Below are 8,390 nucleotides of genomic sequence, written 5' to 3' on the forward strand. Positions count from 1 at the left end.
TCTATAATCCTAGCACTCTGGGAAGCTGAGGCAGGAGGATTGCTTGAGCTGAGAAGTATGAGAACAGCCTGAGAAAGAGTTCATCTCTACTAAAATAGAAAAACTAGCCAGGTGTGGTGGTCCCAGCTACTCGGAAGGTTGAAGTGGGAGGATCACTTAAACCCAGGAGTTTGAGGTTGCTGTGAGCTAGGCTGATACCACAGCACTCTAGCCTGGGCAACAGAGCAAGACTTTGTCTCAAGAAAAAAAAAATTTTAATCAAAACTGACTTTTATCTTGTAAAAGCAATACATGTGCTGAAAAAAGATTAAAACAGACAGACATGGTGACTGTTTTAATCTTTTAAAACTCTAGGAGGCCAAGGCGGGTGGATTGCTTAAGCTCAGGAGTTCTAGACCAGTCTGAGCAAGAGCAAGACCCTGTCTCTACTAAAAATAGAAAAACTGGGCGGTGCCCGTAGCTCAGTGGGTAGGGCACTGACCATATACACCAAAGTAGGCCTTTGCTGAAATGTCTTTACCTGGGCACCCTATTTAAATTCGTACCCCCTCCCCGGGCCTGCACCCCTGCTACCTTTCTGTTCACCTCTTATCTTCTGGTATACTGTGATTGACTTCCTTGCTCTGTCCTTCCCCTCACTCTGGCATGGCCTAGTGGCCGTGCAGTCTGCTCACACTGTGCTCACAGCACCTGGAAGGTACTTAGAATACAGTAGGCACTCTATGATGTTTATTATGGACTGACGATTTCTCTGGCTGCAAGAAGGAAGAGACCATCAGGTAGAAGAACTGTGTGAGGGCTCCGTGCCCATAGCTCAGTGGTTAGGGTGCCAGCCACATATACTGGGGCTGGCAGGTTCAAACCCGGCCTCCGCCTGCTAAACACAATAACAACTACAACAACAACAACAAAAATATAGGCATGGCAGGCCCCTGTAGTCCCCGCTACTTGGGAGACTGAGGCAAGACAATCACTTAAGCCCAAGAGTTTGAGGTTGCTGTGAGCTGTGCCACCACAGAGAGCGACAGAGAGCAACATAGTGAGACTCTGTCTCAAAAAAAAAAGAACTATGTGAGCAAAGGTGAGGAGACAGTATGGGGTGGGCCGCAGGTGGGGAGTGGGGAAGCTGGGCATCCCTGGACCGTGAAAGCCCTGCCAGGCCAGCCTTGTGGAGGTCCTCAGAGGTCACCAGAGGAAACCAGAGCTTTGCAGGCCTCCTAAGATAATAGCCCTGCCCTCCCCAGGACCCAGTTCCCTGCAAGCAGGTCTTTGAGGGGTTGTTCCTAGCCAGACACCAAGGTAAACAGGAGTTGGAGGAAACCTGGGGCCAGGAACACCACAGAAGATAGGTCAGGGCAGGAGAGGGCATCACCTACTGTCTGGGTGGCCTTGACTCTCTCTGCCTCAGTTTCTCCATCTGTAAAATAGGCATAATACTATTTTTCTTTTTCTTTTTTTTTTTTTTGAGACGGAGTCTCAAGCTGTCCCCCTGGGTAGAGTGCCATGGCATCACGCTCACAGCAACCTCCAACTCCTGGGCTCAAGCGAGTCTCCTGCCTCAGCCTCCCAAGTAGCTAGGACTACAGGCGCCCGCCACAATGCCTGGCCATTTTTTGGTTGCAGCCATCATTGTTGTTTGGCGGGCCCGGGTTGGGGATTCGAACCCGCCACCTTAGGTGTATGTGGCTGGCGCCTTAGCCGCTTGAGCCACAGGCGCCGAGCCATAATACTATTGTTCAAAGTTCTTGGATGGATTAGACTGTGTGAGGGTCCTCAGTAAGAGCCTTACAGAAAGTCCTGGCTGCTGTTTCCAGAGAGAGGGGCTGCTGCGGAGCGTGACTACTCTGTCCAAGCCCCTGTTAGAAAGCCGGCCTCAGGGCAGCACCTGTGGCTTAGTGGGTAGGGCGCTGGCCTGCCCTGACCAAACAGCAACAACAAAAAAAAATAGCCGGGTGTTGTGGTGGGCGCCTGTGGTTTCAGCTACTCCAGAGGCTGAGGCAGGAGAATCGCCTAAGCCAGGGGTCCTCAAACTTTTTAACCAGGGGGCCAGTTCACTGTCCCTCAGACCATTGGAGGGCAGAACTGCGGGCCCTGGGACGAGTTGGCTGCTAAGCAGGACAGGCAGCAGCAGCAAAAACACCTACCAGGCCGAATAAATGTCCTAGGCAGGCCACATGTGGCCATAGTTTGAGGACACCTGGGCCCTAGTTTGAGGACACCTAGGCCCTAAACCCAGGAGTTGGACGTTGCTGTGAGCTGTGTGAAGCCATGGCACTCTACCGAGGGCGATGAAGTAAGACTCTGTCTCTACAAAAAAAAACAAAGAAAGCCAGCCTGGGAAGCTGAGCACCAACAGAATGTACAGTGGACCCTCCATTGATGACCACCTCCCTACACTGACCACCTGCTTAAGTTGACCTAATTTTCATAGACTGGACATGCACCACATATACTTATCAGGACAGTAGGCCTAGTTCCTTATGTTGACCACCTCTGTATATTAACCAGTTTGTTACCGTCCCTCAAATGGTCAACTTACAGAGGTTCTGATGTATTTGTTCTAGCCAACTCACAGCAGACCCCTTTCATAGAGCACTTACTACAAAGGCCTTAAAAAATTTAAATATGTATGTCTTGGAACCAACAGCTCTCTGTAGGGCAAGAGCCATTCCTCTGAATTGCATCAGGAAGGCCTTGCCTCTTGGTGAGGGATAGAGAGAGAACCCTAACTTCCCTCATTGCCAGGGAGCAGTGGCCTCGCCAAGCACAGTTGCACACTGAGCGACCCTTGTCTCTTTTTCACTTCTCCCACCCTTCTGAGCTCTGCTCCCGCTCCTTCGTGCTTCCTTGAAAAGACTCAAACTCCAGCATAAACCAGAAAGGAGCTCAGCTCTTTCCGCACCATTAGTAGTTACTGAATAAAATGTTTTCACCACTTTAACTACATCTGGCTGTGTTCACTTTTGACACTATTTGTTTTGTTTTGTTTTGCTTTTTGGAGAGAGAGTTTCACTGTGTTGCCCTTGGTACAGTGCCGCAGCGTCACAGCTTACAGCAACCTCAAACTCTTAGGCTTAAGTGATTCTCTTGCCTCAGCTTCCCAAGTAGCTTGATCTACAGGCACCCACCACAACGCCCAGCTATTTTTTGTTACCGTTGTCATTGTTGTTTTAGCTGGCCCAGGCCAGGTTCGAACCCACCAGCCTTGGTGTATGTGGCCGGTGCCCTACCCACTGAGCCCTGGGTGCCGCCACCTTTGACACTGTTAATTCCCATTCTGATCTTCCTGGGTCTGGGGTCCTTTCTTCTCATCTGCAATCCTTTCAAGAAACAGGACTGATAAGTCACATAGTCCTGTCTTTGGGGGAATAACCATCTGGTCAGAAAGGAGATGTTTATATACGAACTTATTCATTGAAAAGTACTGTTAGGGTGGTGGTGTGAGCCTGTAGTTCCATCTGCTCAGGAGGTTGAGGTAAGAGGGTCATGGAGACCAGGAATTTGAGGCTGCATTGACCTAAGATGACATCCTAGCATTTTAGCTAGGGTGACAGTGAGGCCCTGTCTCTTAAAAAACAAACTAACAAACCTCCGTCAAAAGATACTGGTTTTTTGAGACAGAGTCTCACTTTGTCACCCTCAGTAGAGTGCTGTAGCATCATAGCTCACAGCAACCTCAAATTCTTGGGCTTAAGCAATTCTCTTGCCTCAGCCTCCCAAGTAGCTGGCACTACAGGTACCCGCCACAACACCCAGCTATTTTTAGAGATGAAGTCTCACTCTGGCTCCGGCTAGTCTCGAACCTGCCAAGTGCTGGGATTACAGAGGTGAGCCACTGTGCCTAGCCCCACCAAAGGATATTATTGTTGTTGGTCATGTTCACAAGATCTTGCCTCTAAAAATAAATTAAAAATTAAACTTTAAGAAAGGAAAAGCATTATTTCTTAGTTTTTAATCAAAATAATGTGTATTATAAATAGTAATAATCCTATCCCTTCCCCTCAAGTCATGGTCTCAGAAAGGAGCCATTTTTAATGCTGTTAACTTTTTCTAATCTCAGTTCTGATAGGTCCATACTCCTAAGCAATATGCTAATTCTACTTTTTCTTGAGTATCCATTTTGACTGCCCTAATCTCCCATGAACATTTGAACCTCTGGCCCTGCCCCATCCCCACCGCACCTGCTAGGTCAGTTAAATCACTCTCTTCAGGCCCTTTGTAACTTAAAATAATGGTGGCACCTGTAGTTCAGTGGTTAGGGCGCCAGCCACATACACCAAGTCTGGCAGGTTCAAACCCAGCCCAAGCCTGCTAAAAAACAATGACAACTGCAACAACAAAAAAATAGCTGGGCGTTGTGGCAGGCACCTGTAGTCCCAGCTACTTGGGAGCTGAGGCAAGAGAATTACTTAAGCCCCCAAATTTGAGGTGTTGTGAGCTGTGACGACACCACATTCTACCAAGGGTGACGTAGTGAGAATCTGTCTCAATAATAAGAATAATAATACCTCTCTGGCCAGTAGTGGTGGCAGTTGAGGCAGGAGGATTGCTGGAGCTCAGGAGTTTGAGACCTGCCTGAGCAAAAGCAAGACCCCCATCTCTACGAAAAAGAGAAAAATTACTCAAGCACTGTGGCAGTAGTCCCAGCTGCTCTGGAGGCTGAGGCAAGAGGATCGCTTGAGCCCAGGAGTATGAGGTTGCTGTGAGCTAGGCTAAAGCCATGGCACTCACTCTAATCCAAGCAACAGAACAAGATTCTGTCCCCCACAAAGACAGCAAGTACAGTAGTTAAATGAGTGGACTTAGGCCAGACTTCCTGGGGCCAGGCCCCAGACTCAGTGACTTTACTGTCTCTGTATGACCTTGGGCAACAAAGTAAGCTTTCTGTGCCGTCAGTTGGCTCATCTGTAAAAACGGGATTAGGATAACAGTCGCTGCCAGGCACTGTTGTTATGGGGATTAAATGAGTTAAGACATGAGGAGGCCTTGGAACAGTGCCCAGCACTCCTAAGAGCCAGATAAATATTGCCTTAATAAATTTTTGTCATTTTGTGACTTAAAGATAGCGGTTTTCCTTCCCTTATCTCTTTTCTGTCCAATTTTTGTTATCTGCACGTTTACTTTTATATTGCTAATGGTAGAAAATATTGGCATTCTCTTGCTCATATTGTCTAGAACTACACTATCCAATATAGCAGTCACTGGCTACTTTCATTTACATTAATTAAAAAAAAATTTTTTTTTTGAGACAGAGCCTCAAGCTGTCCCCCTGGGTAGAGTGCCATGGCATCACAGCTCACAGCAATCTCCAACTCCTGGGCTCAAGCGAGTCTCCTGCCTCCGCCTCCCAAGTAGCTGGGAACTTAGGCACCCACCACAACGCCCGGCTATTTTTTGGTTGCAGCCATCATTGTTGTTTGGCGAGCCCGGGCTGGATTCAAACCCGCCACCTTAGGTGTATGTGGCTGGCGCCTTAGCCATTTGAGCCACAGGTGCCGAGTCATTAATTAAAATTAAATAATATTTAAAACTCAATTCCTGGCTCAGCACCTGGGGCTCAAGTGACTAAGGCGCCAGCCACATACACCTAAGGTGGCGGGTTCAAATCCAGCCCAGGCCCACCAAACAACAATGACGGCTACAACCAAAAAATAGCCGGGCGTTGTGGCGGGTGCCTGTGGTTCCAGCTACTTGGGAGGCTGAGGCAAGAGACTCACTTGAGTCCAGGAGTTGGAGGTTGCTGTGAGCTGTGATGCCATGACACTCTACCCAGGGTGACAGCTTGAGGCTCTGTCTCAAAAAAAAAAAAAAAAAACTCAATTCCTTAGTTGCAACTATCCAGCCATATTAAGCACTCAAAAACCACATGCGGCTAGTGGTTATCATATTGAACAGCACGGATAAAGAATATTTCCATAATCTCAGATATTTACGATCAACATTATCTGGCCTACAGTTTGAGTCTAAAAATGGAAAGTGATAAATTTTATTTTCTTTTAAGAGTATGTAAATAGAGTTTGGTATAATGGCTCACACTGGTAATCCTAGCACTCTGAAAGCTTCAGGTAGAAGATAGCTTGAGCTCAGGAATTGCAGACCAGCCTGAGTACGAGCAAGACCCCATCCATACAAAAAATAGAAAAATTAGCTGGGCACGGTGGTGGATAGTGGTAGTTCCACCTACTCAACAGGCTGAGGCAGGAGAATCAAGTGAGCCCAGGAATTTAGGTTGCAGTGAGCTATGACTCCACTGCACTCTAGCTCAGGCAAAAGAGTGAGATTTTGTCTCAAAAAAAAAAAAAGATAAATAAAAGTATGTAAATATTATTCAGAGCTGTGCCAGGAATTTACTATGATTGCCTATCCTTTATTATATATCTTTTAATTTTTCCTAGAGTTTTCTTTCTTTCTTTTTTTTTTTTTTAGATGGAACCTCACTTTGTCACCCTTGGCAGAGTGCCCAGGTGTCATAGCTCTCAGCAACCTCAAACTCCTGGGCTTTGAAAGGTTACAGAGCCAAAGATGAAAGATTATTCTGAGGCATGAGATGAAAGGAAAACAGAGGCCCGGTTTGTGCAATTAAAATGGCTTTATTCCACCTGGGTGCAGGTGGGGTATGCTTTCCAACCAGGCCAGGAAGAAATCCACACATGGGTAGCGGTGAATGGGGGTTTTAAAGGTCAGGAAGGTAGAGGTTGGGACATTCCCTTTCCTGGGTTGGACATCTGTTGGAAGAGTGGCGGTTGGCCCATTTACCTTTTCCAGGTGAGACATCTGGTGGGGTAGGGAAAGGGGTAGGGAAAGGGGTTTGACCCATTTGCCTTTCTTAGGTGGGACATCCATGGGAGAGGGTAAGGGGTTGATTCCTTTAGGTGAGTCCACCCTATTTGGCAGGGTTTGATCCTATCAGGCTTAAGTGATTCTCTTGCCTCAGCCTCCCAAATAGTTGGGACTACAGGTGCTCGCCATAACGCCCAGCTATTTTTTTGTTGCAGTTTGGCGGGGGCTGGATTTGAACCTGCCACCCTTGGTATATAGGGCCAGCACCCCACTCACTGAGCCACAGGTGCCGCCCCTTCTTGGCATTCTTATTGGTTGACTTTTAGGCCTCTTGGGTTGATCCACTGGATCTCTCTGGTGAGGACCACTCATTGTATGGGATAATGGACTAGGCCAATGCCCAGTCCCCCAGTGATATGTTTTCCTCCAGGAACATGGTTACATTGCATTTCCCAGCCTCCTTTGCAGTTGGTGGGGTCATATGACTAAGTTTTCACCAATAGAAACAATAGGTCTTTATTCCAACATTGTTACTAATACAGTATCATAGATTTTTTTGTGTTTGTTTGTTTGCTTTTGCAATTTTTTGGCCAGGGCTGGGTTTGAACCCACCACCTCTGGTATATGGGGCCAGCGCCCTACTCCTTGAGCCATAGGCACTGCCCCATAGTTTGAATTTCTAAGAATTTGGTCTTGTGCTCTAATTATTTCTTTTTCCTAATACTCTATTTTTATTTTAAGGAAGCAATATCTTCTCAAATTTCACTAAGTATATCAGATTTTTATTTCTTTTTCTTTATAAATTCTGTTTCTTCCAGGATTATTTTTCATGTTTTACCTACTTACATGCTTCTGGCTACAAATAACTAAAAATCCAACCTATAGGAAGCCCACAGAATGTGGTGGATGGGGTTCACAGACTGTCCATCTGCCTTTTGCAAGGCCTCAATAATCTCATGTGTGTTCTTCCTCCCTGCTCTCCTGCCACCCTGCATTGTTGTCATTATTCTGGGTCTAGTTCCTCTCAGAGTTGTAGGATGTCTCCCTAACCATAGCTAGTGGGAGGGAGAAGTCATCGCCCCTGTTTCTCTTTTAAAAGTCAGGAAGGAGGCTTGGCACCCATAGTACAGTGGTTAGGGCACCGGCCATATACACCAAGGCAGGTAGGTTCAAATCCTGCCCAGGCCTGCTAAACAATGACAACTGCAACAAAAAAGTAGACGGGCATTGTGGCAGGCACCTGTGGTCCCAGCTACTCGGGAGGCTAAGGCAAGAGAATTGCTTAAGCCCAAGAGTTCGAGGTTGCTGTGAGCTATGATGCCACACCACACTACTGAGGGCGACACAGCGAGACTCTGTCTCAAAAAAAAAGAAAAAGAGGGCAACACCTGTGGCTCAGTGAGTAGGGTACGGCCTCATATACAGAGGGTGGAGGGTTCAAACCTGGCCCTGGCCAAATTGCAACAAAAAAATAGCTGAGCACTGTGGCAGTCGTCTATAGTCCCAGCTACTCGGGAGGCTAAGGCAAGAGAATCACCTAAGCCCAGGAGCTGGAGGTTGCTGTGAGCTGTGTGACACCATGGTACTCTACCAAGGGTGATAAAGTGAAA

This window comes from Otolemur garnettii, unplaced genomic scaffold, assembly GCF_000181295.1.
Source record: "Otolemur garnettii isolate 467f Iridium unplaced genomic scaffold, OtoGar3 scaffold00096, whole genome shotgun sequence".
Classification (NCBI taxonomy): domain Eukaryota; kingdom Metazoa; phylum Chordata; class Mammalia; order Primates; family Galagidae; genus Otolemur; species Otolemur garnettii.